At 43.3% G+C, this 20,461-nt stretch overlaps 1 protein-coding gene across 3 annotated transcripts in view; it reads right to left on the bottom strand.

Moving 5' to 3' along the window:
- evi5a (ecotropic viral integration site 5a) overlaps nt 1–9,929 on the bottom strand; it is a 257,993-nt gene extending 248,064 nt beyond the window's left edge. For all 3 annotated transcript variants that reach the window (XM_060830595.1, XM_060830597.1, XM_060830598.1), the window contains exon 1: nt 9,744–9,929. The gene's annotated coding sequence lies outside the window, so the exon portion shown is untranslated. The remainder of the gene's footprint in view (nt 1–9,743) is intronic.
- Between the last annotated feature and the right edge of the window lie 10,532 nt (nt 9,930–20,461).

The raw sequence follows: 20,461 nt of genomic DNA, 5'->3' as shown, positions 1-20,461 counted from the left end.
AAACAGTTCCAAAATTGATTGTATTCATGCACGCAGAAGCGGAAAGTTGTTAATACTGAAATAAATAAGTACAAAAACCAGTTACTAATAGAGTCCTACACCAATTATTGTTTTGCCTGTTACAATCTAAATTAATGATCCAGATTAAGGTGTTATATGATTATTCGCAAATGTAAAGCATTTTACAGAATTATTTTTGAACTATTCATCTTGGCCATTTGGCTTTGTCTCTCCCAGTTTCCTGTCATTGAGAGAAATGTGATTGAAGCATTCCCAAGCCAGAAAAGAGAAGAAAGCAGTGTTGTGAACTTAATCCAGCATTTTCCATTAGGAAGGAAAGCAAGCACTGGAAACATTAAAACATATCTCATTACACTGATTACGGAAAACCTTAATGTGAATAAACGAACTGCAATAATTCAAGAACAACACACCAGCTCAAAGGATTATCCAAACCATATATACAAACAGAGTTCCAAGCTTATTGGATGAAAAAATTGGACAAGGAGTAAAAGAAAATTAAGATAAAGGCTAGTTTTAAATTAAACAACTGATCTCGAGGTGACTTTAGAAGCAATGAACATTAATTTTGAAAAGATTGAACATTGAGAGTACTGAAAGTCAGAACATGTAAAGATCATTTGGTCTCTAAACACTAAGCCTTCGGCGATGGCTGAAAAGTAGTTAGCAAAATTCCAGCAAACCTGTGCTCAGCTAAAATGAAAACAAACATTAAAGAAAAAATTTTCAGGCACAAAGATCAAACGAGCAGCAGTGCATAGTCTCAAAATTAAGACTTCATGAGCAGGCAGTATTAGAAAATAAACTGTTTCTAAATGCCAAAAGAATGATCAATGCAGACTGACTCTGGTCTCATTGCCATTCACAAACCAATCTTACTCCAGTTTGATAAAACCAGGGTTTAAAATTAAGCTTTCAAACTTCAGGCAGTTTTAAAAAGGGGTCAAAGATTCTTGAAGTCAAGAGTAGGCACCCCTTCAAAATAAATTCCACTTTAACCACTGATCAACTGTATAACATGCCAGATGACCAGTCAATAAACATTTCCAAAAACACTATTCCAGGCTGTACTACTTGGAATATCACAAAATTATATTTTACAGTATATAGTTATATTCCAAAACAAACATGCCATATCATCTTCAGATCACTGACTGATTCCCTGTCCTGCATAAATGATGAACAGAGAAGAACAAAATATACAAGAGTAATTGTTTGGGTAAAAAATTCAGCCAAACTCATCTTTATTGTACAAAATTTACAACGAGTTGGCTAAATACACTGTTCAAATATATATTTTTTAAAATTCTAAGATTTTAATCATAGAAGAGAACACCCACTCAGTCCCTAAACCACCAGTTGGTACCAATAGTTATAAATTATTACACCCTGGATATCTATCAACTATGGATCAGAAAATGAAGCCCAGGTTTGCAATGCAACAAGTGAGAGCTTCACCAAAGCAATTATTCAAAACCAACTACGACACACAACTTGATTATCACAATAATGAGCACATTTAACTATTATCCACTAATCTGTATCTGAAAAGATGCTCCAGTTCAACAGTGTATCTTCTGCACAAAGTTGAACCTTGCATTATCAGAAACAGCACTTTAAATGTGATGTCTTGTTAGTTATGTCTAAGCTTCCATGCCACTGCACAAGTTACACTGCTTCTGTGAATGTCAATATAAAATTGTTGTCAGTGCCCATTGTAAGTCTTACTGAAATGTAATTCTATGTATTTAACCTTTTTGGTCCAGAAATAAGAAATAGGTTCACTTAATATTTGCAGTATGTGCCTTGCATCTATTAGCATTCAGCAGAATCACAGGTCAACATAAATCATATAAACACTAAATTCAAAACATTTGGAAATACCAGTTTGAGCCCAAAGCGCAGATTTTCCATTGCACCAGGCTGCTGCTGTGACTCAAGTCTAGTCAGCATTCGCCAACACTTAAATGGGTACTCAAAGCCTCCCCTCTGATTTAATCCAATATCAACACTGAGAAGAACACAATGCAGCACTAACCAACTACGTAAACAGGGGAGTTATTTGAATTGCTGGTCAGTGCTCAGTGATCAGCTCACATTGCCAATTTTTAACGATATTAGTGGAACAAAACAAAAGGTGACAAAAGTTGATTGACAGCTACTTAAAATGTGTTATCAGCAAATACCATTGTGCTACTGGTTAAATTGATCAAAACGGAATGTCCCCATCTAACAGGTACATTGAATTGTACAAATTCCATAACAGCAAATACTTTGGTTTAACAGAAATGTTCTTGAATTAAAATTACACTGTGAAAAACTTTATTGACTGCACAGACAGAACGGTGAAGAAATGCACTGACCAGCACACCAGGAGAAACAGGATCCTGGCTGAATGGATCCTCTTCTCCAGTTGCTGGTTGCAGCATAGGTGCAGAAGGCCATTCAGCTCCTCAAGCCTGTTCTCCCATTCAAAGATCGTGACAGATCTGTGGCCAAACTGCACATACTTGCCTTTAAACCATATCCCTTCATACCTTTGCTTAACAAAATTTATCTACCTCAGATTTAAAATTATCAACCGGCCTGGCACGCACTGCTGTTTGTGGAAACAAGTTTCGAACATCAACCATCCTTATGAACAGAAGTGCTTCCTAACAGCTCTCCTGAACAGTCTGGTCTTAATTCTCAGATTGTGCTCCAGAGTTCTAGAATCCCCAACCAGTGGAACCTACCTATTCCAATGGCAAAAAATCCTGAACTTTATAGTAAGAACTGAAGGCTCAACAACTAGACCAATGGCACTCTGGAGGAGAAGGTCAAGATGACAAACATGCATTCCCAATCCTGCTGCAAACTTAAGTCGGTTAAAAAGCACCCCTGAATTCATAAGTTGAGTAAAGATCAAAATTAGTTATAACGCCAGATCTAGTTGTCTGTTGACTGGCACTAATGAGAATGATTCAATGAGCTGCTTGAGTTACTGCCCATGAAACCATTTCACAGAGCAAGGTCTTTCAGAATGCCAAGAAAGTTAAAGAAAAATTAACATGTTGACAATATATTTTCTTCAGTAATATGAACCTGTCAAATTCCAGTTCATCAGTCAATATTCTCCTAGTCAAGTTTGGAAAAACAAGTTTTTATTGCTGGATTTCTTTACAACATTGATATTGAAGTGGGAAAAGGATGGCTGTTTTCCATAGTTTTATTCAGAATGTTGCATAGAAAGCCAATAATAAACTGAAAAGGAGGTGCAATTGGATAGGTTGCCCGTGCAGAGAGTGGATAAGGGACAAGAACAGATAAGACTTTTCTTTAATTCATAGGATGCTGACTAGGCCACCATTTATTCCCGTCACTAGTTACCCTTGTACTGGTGGTGATGAGAGCTGACTCCTTGAATTGCTGCAGTGTAGGTACAACCACAAAGACACTGGGGAGGGAGCTCCAGGATTTTGGCCCATGTTTAGAAGATGGCGACTTCGGAACTTTCACAAATTGCATCCAAGGATACTGAGCAAAGAAACATTAGCAATTGTGGATAGTATCACTATTATTCCCCTTCTGGGAACATGGGCTCAAATCCATCATTAACAGATGGTGAAATTGGAATTCAATGAAAATCTGGAATTAAAAGCTTGTTGAATGGCAACCACGTAACCATTGTCAGTGGTTATAAAAACCCATCTGATTCACTAATGTCTTTTACATAAGAAATAGAAGCTGGCCATTTAGCTTCTCAAGAAACCTACCCCTCACCTCAAATTCAACAAGATCACAACTAATCTGCCCTAACCACAACTCCTCTTTTGTGCCAGCTCATCATAGCCCACTTGCATAGTGCTAGTTTTCACGATTTGTTTGCCTTAGTTTTTGAGTCTTCATGTAACATGGAGTGAATTGCAATGGTTGAAGCCTAGCATCTCTGCTGCTGGGACTTAGGAGGAGGCCGAGATGAATCATTCTGGCTGAAGATAGATCCAAATGTTTCAGGCTTGTCTTTTACATTAATGCTGTAGGCTTCCTCATTGTTAAAAATGGAGATATTCCCAGACATAAATGGTCTCAGTTAGTTTAATTTCTACCATAATTCATGCCAGGATGTGGCAGAACTGCAGAGCCTCAATCTGATGCATTGGTTGTGGAATCGCTTCACGCTGTCTTTTGTATGTAGCTCTCATTATTTGGGATGCAAGTAATCCTGTGTTGTAGCTTCACAATGTTGGCCCTTGATTTTTAGAAACTCCCGGTGCTGCTCCTCCACTCTTTCATAAACCAGGATTTATCTCCTGGCATGATGGTAATGTCATCACTTTTCTCCCCTCAGTTGAAGCAAAATGCTCAGAGACACAGTATAGTTTTACTTCCTTCATCTTTATTCTGGACCCTGGCGGGGAGAGAGAACAATTGCCCGTGTGTGCAGAGACGGGAGTTCAGAGTTCTGGGTTGGTGCTACTGTTGGACAGAACATAACTAGGGATTGTGAAGGTGGTGTCTGGACATTCTGTTGGGTATAACTCCATGTGTTTGCCTATGAAGCTATTGCTGAAATAGCCAGTTGTCCCAATTTTGGCACAAGTACCAAAGATTTGTCGGTGAGGAAGACTTTGCAGGGTCATCAGAGCTGTTTACCATGGTCTTTTCTGATGTTTAGGTTGATGCATGGTTCTGCATGCAAGTTTGTTTCTTTGACTTTTTAGCATTTTTGACACAGCTGAGTGGTTTGCTAGACCACTTCAGAGGGCAGTTAAGAGTCACCCATACTGTTATGCATCTGCAGGCACATGCATGCCAGACCAGATAAGGACAGCAGATTTCCTTTCCTAAATGAAGGTGGTCAAGGAGAACATCCACTCAGATCCCTGCCTGTCACGCGGGAGACCGGGTTCAATTCCCTGCCAGAGAGGCTGCAGTACATTGAGTAGGCAGCACGGAGGCTCAGTAGTTAGCACTGCTGCCTCACAGCACCAGGGACCCAGGTTCAATTCCAGCCTCAGGTACCTGTCTGTCTGTGTGGAGTTTGCACATTGTCGCCGGGTCAGCGTAGGTTTCCTCCTACAGTCCAAAGATGTGCAGGTCAGGTGAATTGGCCATGCTAAATTAAATGTAGGGCAGTACCCTGTGGAATTGCCTATCGTCAGCCAGAACTGGCGATGTTCAATGATGATTGCACAATTTTCAGCAATAGTCATAATTTGGATACTGAATCAGTCTCTGTTCAAATGCAGCAAGACCAAGACAAGATCCAGGCTGACAAGTGGCAAGTCACATTCTCACCAAACAAGAGCATGTGTGATCACTTCCAACAAGCAAGAATCTAACCATCGCCCCTCGACATTCAATGACATTACCACCATTGAATTCACCACTACCGACATCCAGTGGTTATCACTGAACGGCTATAGAAAGGTTGCAATTGCATGACGGACTGTGATATAGATTTAAATTGCAGCTGTAAGGTAAGATTGTACATACTGGGGTTCTTCTCCTTGGAACAGAGGAAGTGGAAAAGAGATTTGACTGAGATGTATAAAATTGATGGAGGGATCTGATACAGCGTGTGGTAAGGGTCTATTTATTTTAGAAATATATACAGAAGCAGGAGTATGCCATTCAGGCCTTCATCATTCATAATGATCATGAGTGACCATCCAACTCAACAAGCTATTCTTGCTTCCCACCTCCCCCAATACTTTTGATCTCTTTATTGAAATCATACAAGGTTTTGGCCTCGACTACTTTCTATGTTAGAGAATTCCATAGGTTTATCACTCTCTGGCTGAAGACATTTCTCTTCATCTCAGTCCCAATGATTTACTCAACATCTTTAGACTGCGACACGAGGTTCACCAACCAGGAACATCCTTCCTGCATCTACCCAGTCTGGTCCTGTTAGACTTTTATAGGTTTCAGTGAGATCCCACCTCCTTTTTCTGAACTCCAGTGAATATAATCCTAACCGATTCAACATAAGTCAGTCCCATCATCCCAGGAATCCGTCGACTAACCAAAGTGTTAAGAGAGTGTAGTTTTAGTGACTGGTGGTAAGGTTGAGGAAAGATAAAGAAATATGTTTTCACTCAAAGGATTGTAGGATCTCTGGAACTTGCTATCAAGTGACAGATCAAACAATGGAAAATGGAATAAGACTAAATGGCTCAATTTAAGACAAACATAAAATCAATGGACCAAGTTGCTTCTTTCTGTACCATAAACCTTCTTTGGGCGGCACGGTGGCACAGTGGTTAGCACTGCTGTCTCACAGCGCCTGTAGACCCGGGTTCAATTCCCGACTCAGGCGACTGACTGTGTAGAGTTTGCACGTTCTCCCCGTGTCTGCGTGGGTTTCCTCCGGGTGCTCCGGTTTCCTCCCACAGTCCAAAGATGTGCGGGTCAGGTGAATTGGCCAAGCTAAATTGCCCGTAGTGTTAGGTAAGGGGTAAATGTAGGGGTATGGGTGGGTTGCGCTTCGGCGGGTCGGTGTGGACTTGTTGGGCCGAAGGGCCTGTTTCCACACTGTAAGTCTAATCTAATCTAACGTGAGGGTTGTGGAAGAGATAGCAGAGACATTTGGTGAGAGCTATGCATTGATGTGATATACACGGATAGCCAAAAGATGTTGGATACAGTGCCAAACAGACTAATGAACCAAGTTTAGCTCTTCATGGAATAAAAAAAACGCTAGCAGTAACATGGATATGGAACTGGTTGAACGACAGAAAACAAATTGACAGGAAAGATATTGTGAAACTTGAAAGGGTTCAGGAAAGATTTACAAGAATGTTGTCTGGATGTGGTGGGTTTGAGTTTTAGGGAGCAGCTGAATAGGCTAGGGATTATATTGGTTTATAAAATCACTAAGAATAGCTAAGGTGTTTTTTGCCCAGGCTAAGGGATTCCAAAACTAGATAGCATGGGTTTAAGGTGAGAGAGGAAAGATTTAGAAGATCGGAGGAGCATTTTTTTCCTGGAGAGGGTGGTACATGTATAGATTAAGCTGCCTGAGGAGATGGTGGAAGCAAATGCAATATAATAACAGTTACAAGGCCTCTGTTTAGGTACTTAAATAGGAACGGTTTGGAGGGATATGGGCCAAATTCAAACAAATGGAACTAGTTCATTGTAGACTATCTGGTCGGCACGGACAAGTTGGACTGAAAAGTTTGTTTCTGTGCTGTATAACTGATTCTATGATGGATTTTTTTTTCTCAGACTGCAGGAAGGTCTGTAATGGAGCTCCCCAAGGAGTCAATATTGGGAGTTTTACTTTTCTGAAAATGTGTTGCTGGTTAAAGCACAGCAGGTTAGGCAGCATCTCAGGAATAGGGAATTCGACGTTTCGAGCATAAGCCCTGCTCGAAACGTCGAATTCCCTATTCCTGAGATGCTGCCTAACCTGCTGTGCTTTAACCAGCAACACATTTTCAGCTGTGATCTCCAACATCTACAGACCTCATCTTTTACTCGAGTTTTACTTTTCTGAACATATTAATGGCCTAGACCTTAGTGCAGACTGCACAATTTAAAAACATATGTAAGACACAAAACATGGAAATATTGCCAACTGAGAGGGTGATATTGTGAACTTTCAAGTACAAAGGACAAATTGGCAAAATGGAAAGACAGATAGCAGTGAAGCTCAATGCAGAGAAATATTTCACTTTGGTCAGAAGTACATGGAGACCTCATAAAGACAGCATTTCTAAAGGGGGTGCAGGAGCAGAGACCTGAGCATAAATGTACGGAAGTCATTGAAGGTGGTACGACGGTTGACAGCACAATTTATAGAACATGCAATATCCTAAGCTTTAGTAATGGGCACAGCGTACAAAAACAATGGACTTCTGTTAAGTTTGCATATGACACGCATTTGGTCTGTACTAGAGTGCGGCATCCAGTTCTGGGTGCCACACTTTAGGAAGGACGTGAAGGCACTGGAGAGAAAGAAAACACTTATTGAAATGGTTCCAGGGGAAGAAAAAACAGTTATTTAGATAGATTGGAGAAGGTAGGACTATTTTCCTTGGAGGGAAAAAAAATTTGAGATTTGACAGAGATATTCATATCACATGGGGTAGCATAAAATGATCAAGAACAAGACAGTACAGATTTAAAAAGACTTTTAAAAGGATCTAAAGAGAGAACGATGAATGGTTAAGTCTGGAATGCACTGAGATTATGGTGGAGGCAGGTTAAATTGAAACATTCAAAAGGGCTGTTACCTAAAAACAAAGCATGCACATGGTTACAGGGAAGACAGGGGAACAGCATTAAGTGAATCGCTCAGAGAGCTGACGGAGACAACAGAATGAATGACCTTCTTCTGCACTGTAACAATTCTCTAATTCTGTAGAAATTAAGTGCACCACATAAACAACAGAAAACTATCCCAAACACACATTATAAAAAGTACCAATCTTTAACCTTTTGTGTTTGCCATCTCTCACCATTAACCTTTAAAATTATTCCAAATTAATATTTGTATTAACACATTATTCCATACCAGCTCTAGCAACTTTGCGAACTGCACACAATGTTGTCAGTTTTCTAATGAGAAACAACATTACATGCAAGTTCAAACAGTTCTTAAGGAGGTTAACTTTATGTGCACTGCACAGCAAACTGCCGCACCAATAGGTTCTCTCACATTAACTTTCTTTGGCAAATGCCATCTTTCTTCCTACCCGAAGGCATTGATTTCTGCAAGATTATAGTTTCTCTTGACCCTCCCCTATGGTCAGCGAATGTAAATGACGAATTTGAGATTCAATTTCCATGCAGTCCTGAACTAGCCAAAGTTAACCGATTAGCATTAAGGTGCAAAAATTGGCCTCAACACCACCGGGCTCGGGAGAAGGTTATTCATCCAGGTCCCAAAAATGTACAAGTGCTGTGAACTCATATTACTGATCATGTAAAAGAAAATTGAGCTTTGAGCACGAGCGGCTTATACATTCAAAAGTGCCACCTACAACATAGAAATAAAACCACAAACCAAGATGTTTGTAAAACTGCAAATCACCACAGAATGTCACTTCAGTTGCCCAGGGTGATGCGGTAATTAATTCAACGTCATCCAGGCAGCAAAACACTGATTGAATTTCATTTCCCCATCCCAACCATTATCCAATACTGTACATTGAAAATGGGCAACAAAGTTCAATGTTCTTAAAAAAAAATTAAATCGCCCTGGGATTCAAAAAAAACTCAACGAAGTCATTAATAATGAATTATAGTGACACAGGCAAGCTTCAATACGTCCTGGTTCGTTCTGTAAGGATCTGCAGCGAGAGTTGACACTGGTGCGAGTGCTGCTGTTGGAGCCAGGCCCGGATTCACTGCGTATTGCACAAGAACAGGGAAATCCCATCGCGGATCACAGGCAGCTCCGTCCGTCCCCAAACAAAATACCCATCCCTGGGAGCAGGGGCGCAGGGAGCGGGGCGGCCTCCCGCTGAAAATGCTGCAGACGGAGACTCGGGCCTACGGTCAACTCTTCACCCCCCCCACCAGCCCCAGCCGCTTGGATCTTCCCCGCTGACCATCCCCGGCATTTCGGGAGCAGGAGACGGGTCTTTCCACTTCCCTGCTGCGCCCCACAGCCTCCAGCCCCGCTTCAGCGGCCGCAGTTAATGCGGTTAGTTTCGGGGGGGGGGGGGGGGTGGCAGGCCCCGAGGGTGCCGACCCCGGGTGTTAATGATTAAACGGACGGTCCTTACCTTGGAAATATTTCACCCACACCGTCTCTCTCCTCCGTTCGCTCGCGGGTTTAAAGATTAACTTTCCATAGATCCGAGCACCAGCAAACAGCCTCCCTGTCTACAGTTCGGTGTCCGCTCAGTCCTTACTCCCCCTGGCCGGCCAGCCTGCCTCTCATTCGCTCCCTGTCCCGGAGACACACTCTTCCCATCCCCTCCCCCCACTCCCCGTCAATGGAGACAACCCAGGCTCAGAGGACGGAGCGAGTGACGCCAACACCCCGCCCCTATCCGTGACCACGCCCCCACCCGCCATGTATACAAGAGGCGCTCCGGCTCCGGCTCCGGCCCCGCCCCATCGCGGGTGCGCACGCGAGTCAAAACCTGCCCCGCCCCCACCCACGGCGCAGGCAAATGGCGCTCCGGCTCCGGCCCCGCCCCATCGCGGGTGCGCACGCGACTCAAAATCTGCCCCGCCCCCACCCACGGCGCAGGCAAATGGCGCCCCGGCTGCTCCCGCGCGCGCGTGCTAGCGAGGCCACGCCCCCGCTCGGCGCACGCGCAAGGCTTCCTCAGCCTCCTCCCTCACGCGGGTGCGCGCGCGTGCCAGCGAGGCCCCGCCCCCACTCGGCGCACGCACAAGACTCCTCAGCCTCCTCGCTCACGCGGGTGCGCGCGCGTGCCAGAGCCGTCCGGCCCCCCCCCCCCCACGGCGCACCGGCCCGCCCCTACCCGGGTGCCCCGCCCCCCCCGTAGCTCGGAAAGTGCCTCCCGCTGGAATAATGACTGACAGGCTGCAAGAACAGGACAGAAAGGCTCAACTCCCGACTCCCCATAGCCTCTCTGCCATCTAAAGGTAAAGTAGCTATCGCCCTACGGGATCGTGGGCCTGCCCTCTTGTTCGATGATGGTGTTTTTGATCAGATTGGATTCCCTACAGTGTGGAAACAGGCCCTTCGGCCCAGAAAGTCCACACCAATCCTCGAACAGTGACCCACCTAACACTGTGGACAATTTAGCATGACCAATTCACCTAACCTGCACATTTTTTGGACTGTGGGTGGAAACAAAGCAGCTGGAGCAAACCCACGCAGACACAGGGAGAATGTGCAAACTTCACACAGTCACCTAAGGCTGGGACCCTGGTGCTGAGGTAGTAGTGCTAACCACTGAGCCACCCATGCTGTTCTAACCTGAGAGGCACCGCAACTAAACTAAGTGGAAGAAATTAAGAAGGAAAGTCCTTCATATTAACCTCAGCTGGTGCAGGAATTCAACCCAAATCCAATCAACTGAGCTAAGTGACCCTATAAGGTGCAAGTCAGAAATGTGATGGAATATATTTCCCTTGCTGAATGAGTGCAACACCAACAATGCTGAAAAGGTTTGCTGCATCCTCACCACAAAGCAGCCCACTGGCTTGGCAGCTCATCAATGTACACATTCAAAGTTTATTCATATTCACCAGCAAAGTAGTTTGAGAGCAAAGTACATTAGCAGTAACTCACCCTTGACAGGACCTTCCAAACATACCACCTCCATCACTTAGAAAGACAGGGGCAGAAGATACATGGGAACATCACCATGTGAATGTTGTCTTCCAAGTCACGTATCATTCTAACTTGGAAATATTTCCATTTTTTAACTGATTCTCAATCAAAATCCTGAAAGTCCCTTCCTAACAACTATGGACTGTAGTGTTGCAAGAAAGCAGCTCGCTACCACCCCCAGGCCAATTCAGAATGGGCAAAAAAAAGTTTGCATAGTCAGCAAACCCACATCTTGAAAACAGCATTTAAAAAATGTCGTCCACCTCCAGGCTTGAGTAATTCAGCTAACCAGAGCAATAACTCCACTCCCCTCACCCCACCAAACCAGAGTAATACAGCCACTCAGAAGCATGTGGTGCATTCAGCCACTCTGAGCTAGTGCAATATATTCTAATGCAGCTGCAAATGTGTTGCTGGTCAAAGCACAGCAGGTTAGGCAGCATCTCATTCTAATGCAGTCAGTCAAAGGCAGAATAACGCAAGTAGCCAGTGTGTTAGAGCAATCAAAAGCCAGGGTAATGCCTCCACCTGAGCCATCTTGCAAGTGCAATACAGCCATCGAGCTAAAGCAACGTCACCATTTTAAACTAGTGCAACACAGCTATCCTGGGACACTGCAGTGTAGCCACTCTAAGCCAGTGCAAAGCAGTAACCAGATGTGCATGCAGCTAATGTTTAATGATAGCATACAGCCATCCTGAGCTAGGAATGCAATGCAGAAACCTCTGCAAGCCACATGTGACAAACCTGAACCAGGGCATAAACTTTCAGTCAGCAGCCCTTAATGAGTGGATTGGAGCAACCCCTGAGCAAGGGCAACACCAAATGCAGTACTAAAACCTTCCACCAGTGCACTCTGCAACATAGAACCAGGATTGCATAGACACATTGTAAAAACTTTCAGTCGACACAGGTTGCATTCCTGATCCAGGGAAGCAGCAACTACATAGTAAAAATCTTCAAGCTGTGCAGCCTGCAATGCAACAACAGGAACACAAATTAAATTGCTACAATTTATGCACCAACAATTAACTGACACAGAAGGCTGTCTCCTACTGTAAGGAAAAAAGGATGCATTGCCTTGGCATGACAGCTCCGAAATGCAGCATAGCAATCCTGAGCAAGCACTGATCAAACTCCACAGAATGAGAGACCATTGAGTCAGCAGCACCGTACACTCAGCCCTGAGCCAATATAAACATCAAAAATCAGGCACACCAGAGCAGCTTAAAAATATCTGTTATATACCTGCATAGTGCTTTTAAAGTGCAACAGTACTGAACTGGCCAAAAAAAAACTGAACAAGCATAAAAATCCAGCAGCAACTAGGATCTGCACTGCATCAAGAATGAAGCAGTATAGTGCACAGCAATGCACCAATACCTCTTTATGTTGAAAAACAGGATTTATTTAAACCCACAATGCAATTCTCATTAACAATAAAACTAATTTGAAAACCTTTCTTTTTCAGAGGAAATGGGCCAGTAGATAGGAGAAAAATAAATATAGTCTCAAGGATGCAGAGCTATTCCATCCAAAGTTACCCTCATTCAGACAGAAATTCTCACAGGTACAAGAGCCCAAATCTCACTGAAGAACATCCACTGCACAATTTAAGCCACCTCTCTGAAATCAGACGATGCATTCCAGTTGGCACAGCAGATAGTATCACATGAGTTTCTGTCACCATATCCAAGGAGTGGAAGGGAGGAGGAGGGGCTGGGGAGGGAGTTGTGGGAGGGGAAAGCAGGTAATTGAAATGGTGAGTCCTCTAGGCTGTAGGCTGCCCAGGCAGATGATGAGGTGTCCTTCTTCCACTTTGCTGTTTGATTCGTTATAACAATGGAGGAGGCCAAGGATAGTCATGTTGGTAAGGGAGTGGGAAAGGGAATTAAAATGGGCGGTGACTGGAAGGTCAAATCGGCCACAGCAGACCCAGCTGAGATACTCTGCAAACCATTTCCTAAGTTAACATTTGGTCTCCCCGATGTAGAGAGGACCACACGGGGAGCACCTGATGCAGTAAACTAGGTTGGAGGAGAGGCAGGTGAACCTCTGTCTCACCTGGATGGACTGTTTGGAGCCCTGGTTGGAGGTGACTGGGGTGGTATACTGACAGATTTAGCATCTTTTCTAGTTGCCGAGAGGGTACCTCAGGATTTGGGAGGGTTGTTGGGGAGAGTGGTGCAAACCAAGGACTGTCAAACGGATGTGCCTTATGGGAGTCAGAGAGGGGTGGGGAGAGGAAGATGTTCTTGGTGATGGGGTCTAATTGGAGTTGGCAGAAGTGTTTAAGGCTGATGTGTTAGATGCGGAGACTGGTGGGTGGTACCTGAGGACAAGGGGGACCCTGGCTTTATTGCGTTGGGGAAGATAGGTTTAGAGCTGTGGAGCGGGGAATGCAAAGTGTGGTGGAGGGCTGTCTGGATGACAGAGGGGGGGAAAAGAAAGTTGTTTGAAATAGGTGGACATCTGGGATGCTCGCGAGTAAAATGTCTCCTTGTCCGAGCAGATGCGGCAGAGGCGGAGGAATTTGGAGAAAGGGGTGGAGTTCTTGCAAGATACTGGGTGGGAGGAGGTGTAGTCCAGGTAGTTGTGATAGTGGATTTTGTAGTAAATGTCCACCTGGAGACTGTCGCCGGAGTTGGAAATGGAAAGGTCAAGAACGGGTAGGGATGTGTCTGAAATAGACCGTGAATTTGTGGGTGGGATGGAAGTTGTGGGTGAAGTCAATGAACTACTCCAGTTTAGCCTGGGTGCAGGATACTGCGCCAATGCAGTCATTGATGTAACGGTGAAAGAGTTGGGGCACATTGCCTGTGTAGGTATTGAAGAGGGACTGTTTGACGTAGCCAACAAAGAGGCAGGCATAGCTGGGGCCCATCTGAGTGTCCATGGCCACTCCCTGGATTTGGAGGAAATGGGAGGAGTTAAAGGAAAAGTTTTAAGGGTGAGGACCAGTTCAGCAAGATGGAGGAGGGTATTTCATCCCTGGCTGGTGCTATCTTGCTGATTGTGCAGCTCCTACACTTCTAGCCTGTCTCTATACAAATTTGGTTCCCAACTGCTTTTACAATATGACTGAAAATTATGCAAAGGTGAATATTGCAGATGCTGGAGATTAGAGTCGAGAGTATGGTGCTGGAAAAGCACAGCAGGTCAGACAGCATCTGAGGAGTAGGAAAGTCGACGTTTCGTCAAAAGCCTTTTATCAGGAATGAGGCTGGGAGCCTCGGGTTTGAAGAGATAAATGGGAGGGAGGGGGTGGGGGGAAAGTAGCTGATGGGGTATGGAGGTGGGGTATCTCCCTTCCCATGTTTCAGTTCCACCTTTCCCTCCGATCTATCATGATTAACCCCACCTCGATCCACCTATTGCACTCTCAGCTACCTTCCCCCCAGTCCCACCCCCCCTCCCATTTATTTCTCCCCCCCGAGGCTCCCAGCCTCATTCCTGATGAAGACCCAAAATGTCGATTTTCCTGCTCCTCGGATATTGCCTGACCTGCTGTGCTTTACCAGCACCACATTCCTGACTGGACGTCTGCAGATGCTGGAGATCAGAGCTGAAAATGTGTTGCCGGAAAAGTGCAGCAGGTCAGGCAGCATCCAAGGAACAGGAAATTCGACGTTTCGGGCATAAGCCCTTCCTGAAGAAGGGCTTATGCCCGAAACGTCGAATTTCCTGTTCCTTGGATGCTGCCTGACCTGCTGCGCTTTTCCAGCAACACATTTTCAGCTCTGATCTCCAGCATCTGCAGACCTCACTTTCTCCTTGAAGATTTTAATCTACTGCGAATCCTCTTGCAACAATGCCTTCCTTGAATAAGCTCTCTTCCTCCCTCTACAAGGATTATTCCTGAAGAAGGGCTTATGCCCGAAACGTTGAATTTCCTGTTCCTTGGATGCTGCCTGACCTGCTGCGCTTTTCCAGCAACACATTTTCAGCCACATTCCTGACTGAAAATTATGCCTAATGAAACCAATTCCACCCCCTTTAAGTCTCCCCTTTTGGCCTTTGGCCAAGCCCAAGGCAACCAACTCAGTGGTAGTGCTTTACACTTTACACTCTGTATTTCATAGATACTGGCCCCATATCAGTCTCAGGGTTGCAAAGGTACTCAATTATATCACCTGTACAGTTTGGTCCAGCAATTTAGACTCCTGTCGCTTGCATTCTAACTCCACATTCTCCAACTCCCATATTCCTTTCCATCTCTTGTCTTCCTTCTGGTGCTGTGCAACAAATAGGTTCAGTATGCAATTAATATCCACTGGGGAATAACCAAAACAGATTGGAGAATATCCTAACCTATCAGGTATCTACATATTAATGCACATTAATGTCACTTAATCACCCATAAAGTTTCTATGTATATAATGCATTAATGGGTGTTCCTCTTCAAAAACAGCAACTGAGAATAATGCTGATAAATATATTATCTTGTATAACACATTCCTCATTTGTGTTAAACCCTTGAGCTGGCAGCTCAGGGTCAGACCATGCTGTGTGTGTCATGACAGGTTAAACAAGTTACTAGGACACCCGATGACACCAGCATCATCAACTAGAACAGCATATTAAAACTACTAGACCTACGCCTCACTACTCACTTTACATTCAAGGGACAAGTGTACAGACAAATGAATGGCACACCAATGGGGTCCTCAATATCAGGACTGATAGCAGAAGCAGTAATGCATCGCTTAGAACAGGTAGCCCTTCCCACCATCCAACCCAAACTCTGAATCCGGTACGTAGATGACACCTTTGTCATTATTAAATGTACACAACTGGAAGAAACCCACCACCACATCAATCACATTCTCAATGGAATAAAGTTTACTAAAGAAGAGGGAAAATAACAGCAGACTCCCCTTCTTGGACCTATTAGTGGAACGCACACCTACTGGGAAACTCCAGACCAGTGTGCACAGGAAGAACACACATACAGACGAGATAACAATAACCACCCCAACACCACAAATAGAGCTGCATTAGAACACTATTCAAATGGGCAAGGACACACTATAGCAACCCATAACTCAAGAAGGCAGAACAGGAGCACTTATTCAAGGGATTTAAACAAAACGGGTACCCCAAGAGCACTATCCACCAGAACTTATGGGACAAACCTAAAGAAGAAAACACTACATGACCAGACACAATAATGACCATACCATACCAAAGACATATCAGAGATAACCAGCCGACTACTCAAACTTACGGGAATCTTAGTGGCCCACAAACCAGTAAACACCTTCCACTAGCTCCTCACAAAGGTTAAAGATCCAACACCCACAACATTATCTACAAGAAACCCTGGAAAGACTGTGAAAAATACTACTTAGGACAAACAAGAAGAAAACTGACCATATGAGTGCGTGAACACCAGCTTGCCACTGCCAGGCACAAACAGTACTCTCATTTCCTTACAGACAACGAAGGACACAAATTCAACTAGGACGATGTAACCATCCTAGCACAGGCAATACAGAGACACTCCAGAGAATTCCTTGAAGCCTGGCACTCCAACCGGAACTCAAATCAATATACACATTGAACTGGACCCCGTATACAAACCATTCAGATACAGAATCTAATCTAATCTAATCTAAAAAAGAACCGGAAATGCCAACAAATAGAGACATATAAATACCCAGCAGGACAGGGCACCATATCAAAGACACACTGATGATACCACCTAGCGAGGTGACAAAATATTTGCAGAAAAACATACCAGCTCGGTGAACGAATCCACTGCTTAAGTCCATATTAGTTATCCACAGGGATAGCTCCCCCTAATAAATGTGTCTCAGGACAAGGTGAGTCAATTATTTGCACCTTAGGTTCCTTACCCCTTGTTGTACTGTGGAGGTGGGGTAATGTGTACTGTTGTTGTAGATACTGTTCTGGTAAATTTCTTACACTAAGGGATTTGCACCACTGTCTTGTTAACATTCTTGGTGTTACCATCTTTACAACTAGGACATTATGGCATGTAGTCTGTCCTTGGTGTCAGGGTCGAAATGTTTCTGCCGGTTATAGATTGAGTGTGGTGGCAGTCCAGACAAACTGCACACAATTACATGTGAATGTCAGAATTTTAAATATAATATAATACTTCACTGTTCCTTCCTTCCCTCTACTACCTGCAATATTGAAGAAATCTTCAGAAATTATGCACAACAGGTGGTTCACTGTAAGATTAAGTTGCCCTTTGTCTGGGCAGTGAACTGTTCTGCTGTACATGTATCAGTTCATTTGTTGCAAATGTGTTGCTGGTCAAAGCACAGCAGGTTAGGCAGCATCTCAGGAATAGAGAATTCGACGTACAGTTCATTTGTTGATAACTCCTCAGAATCAACTTGAAAAACAGTCTCCCCATAATATGTTGCTATCATGATTAACATGGTTTAACTAAAACCATAACTAAATATTATGAAAAGCATAAATTAGTTAGTGCCTTGCTCCAAATGCAACCAATGTTTCCAATTACCTTTCCCTTGTGTATACAGACACATATTTTGCCAATTACAATCACTCATAATATCCTATCCATTGTAGTGTGAATTCTATCACCTCCACCTTCACCATGACCTTACCTTCTTCACTGGGTATCTTAACCTGTTCTGTTCCTGCCTCAACATTCCTGTCACGTTTGAGTGGCCAATCCTGAAGTTCTTGCCTTTGTCAATGCAGCTTATTGCACAGCTTTCTCACAAATCATTTAATTCTTTGACTCACTCACCTACTTCCTCACCACCAGTCACAACAACCTTGGCAACCTTATTGCCCCTCCTCTCATTAACTCATACAGGGTTGATCCTATTGTTCTATTGAATGTTGTCCTCAGTCTCATCAGGATACAAAGCAATTGATCTGACTGACTCCGTGTCATCTCTTGGATTGCTTTGGCTAAAATTCTCTTCAACATCTAATTAATACTTTTTTTTATTCACAATAATTTATAAACTTTATTTTTTTAAAATTAAAGAGCAGTAGCAGTGTGAATCCTATCTCCTCCTGTGTGACCTTCACCACGACCTTACCTTCTTCACTGGGTATGTTAACCTGTTCTGTTCCTGCCTCAACATTTCTGTTACGTTTGAGTGGCTGATCCTGAAGTTCTTGCCTTAGTCTATGCAGCTCACAAATCATTTAACTCAATTGCTCCATATTTCAAAAACCTATTGACTTGCTCTTCAAATACTTTCAGCAATCCAGACTTCATAACAGTCTTGCGTAGAGAATTCCAGACATTCACTGGCCTCTGGGAGAATAAATTCCTTTGAACTTCAGTTTTAAATGCGTGTTCCCTTATTCTGCATTTATGTCTCTAAATTTAAGACTCTCCCAGAAGTGGAAATATCTTCTCAATATCAATTCTTTCAAGCCCCCTAGAGTTTTGTATATTTCAATAAGATCACTATTGAGCTCCTAACTTCTAATGGATAAAGCTCTGCTTAATAAATACTTAATAAATTGCCCCCTTCATCAACCTATAAAATATTTGTTGAAATGTTGTGAATGCAGTATAATTTTTTTAAAAATATATTTTTATTAAACTGAAGGAATCTTTTCTTTTGAATATTACAACAAATACAAAACCAAACAACTCAAACTAATATTAAAAAAAACCTGCTAATTACATAAATAAATAATAACTAATAACTAAGCCAAAAAAGAAAAATCTGAACAATAATAATAATAATAATGATAATAACCATAATACAGCTCAGCAAAATAAAACAATAGCCCTCGATCATCGTATACATATTTATATATACGTAGTTACTTCGCTCTGGATACCAGATTCATTCCACAGAATTGCCATGGCTATATAAAGACTCTTATTAGGATGGCGGACAAATCTGTACCCAGGTAGTCCGAAAAGAGCCACCACGTCTTATAGAAATTCTCAGTTTTATGGTGCTTCATACTCGTAAGAAAGTCCAAGGGAATGTACTCCATGACTAACTTATGCCAGTCCGCCAGCACCGGGGGATTTTCCGACACCCACACTCATAGAATGTTCTTTGTGGCACAAGAAGTGAGGATACTGAAAAGCCTTTTTTGTGTGCATCTAATGAAAGTGAATTAACAAAGCCAGGAAGAAGAGATACTGGGTCCATCTTCACCTCCATCCCCAAGGCCTTCTCTATTTCACCTACCACAGTACTCCAGTATGCCAGCAGTCTGTGGGAGGGCCAAAGACAATGAGTAAGCGTGACCAAGCTCACTTTACATTTAGGACACATTGGAGATTCTCCTGCTTTAAATTTAGCAAGGCGATCTAGGGCCAGATGGATCCAATGGAGAATCTTCAATTGCACGGTATGGGTCCTCTTGCAAATCAAGATCCTTCTTGCATTTTCCCAGATATACTCCCATATTTCAGAAGCAATCTCAACATTCAACTCCCTCTCCCATACCTTAGAGAGTCATTTGGTCTCATCTGAGAGGCCCTCTCCCAATAGATGATAAGCGCTACTAACAGATAATGTCCACTCAGCATTCAACACTCCTCTTCTCCATTTTGGACCTATAAGGATCAGTTAGAAGTATGGTCTCTTTTTGTATGAAGTTTCTAATTTGAAAGAAACAAAAGCAGTCCCGACTGGGCAATTCATATTTCCGAGCCAACTGGTCAAAGGACATCAAAAAGTCCCCTTCGAATAAATCACCAGGCAAGACCTGCCCCTAGTTGCCCATAGTTTAAACCCAGAGTCCATCATCCCTGGCTGAAAGCCTGGCACACCAGGGTGTCAAAAATGATGTTTTGGCAATATTGCCCTCACCCTGATGCATTGTCCTCCATGCCTTGACAGTATTGATGACTACACTGTGTTGTGCTATAGCAATATTCCTTAACTGTTCTCATTTTGTCGAAGAACAACAGGCTAATAAGGGGACATCTTGCCTGAGATGCTTCAATGTCGAACCAAAGTGAATGAGGGTCACCCAATCGTTCACGTAAGATAGCAATGAGCTTAACTAATAGTTTTTGAAACCTGGGAGGCCCACTCGTCCCAGTCTGTAAGGTAACTGCAATTTAGTTAATTTAATAAGGGGTCACTCGTGATACCAGATAAAGGAATTGAACCAGCCGTACTGTCTTCTAAATATTTGCTTAGTAAAAAGCAGAGGAAGCATTCGTATAGGATACAACAGGCAGGGCAGAATGTT

Source organism: Hemiscyllium ocellatum, chromosome 9 (genome assembly GCF_020745735.1).
Source record: "Hemiscyllium ocellatum isolate sHemOce1 chromosome 9, sHemOce1.pat.X.cur, whole genome shotgun sequence".
Lineage (NCBI taxonomy): Eukaryota > Metazoa > Chordata > Chondrichthyes > Orectolobiformes > Hemiscylliidae > Hemiscyllium > Hemiscyllium ocellatum.
The sequence above is the reverse complement of the archived record's forward strand: the minus strand, read 5'-3'. Positions and strand labels throughout refer to the sequence as shown.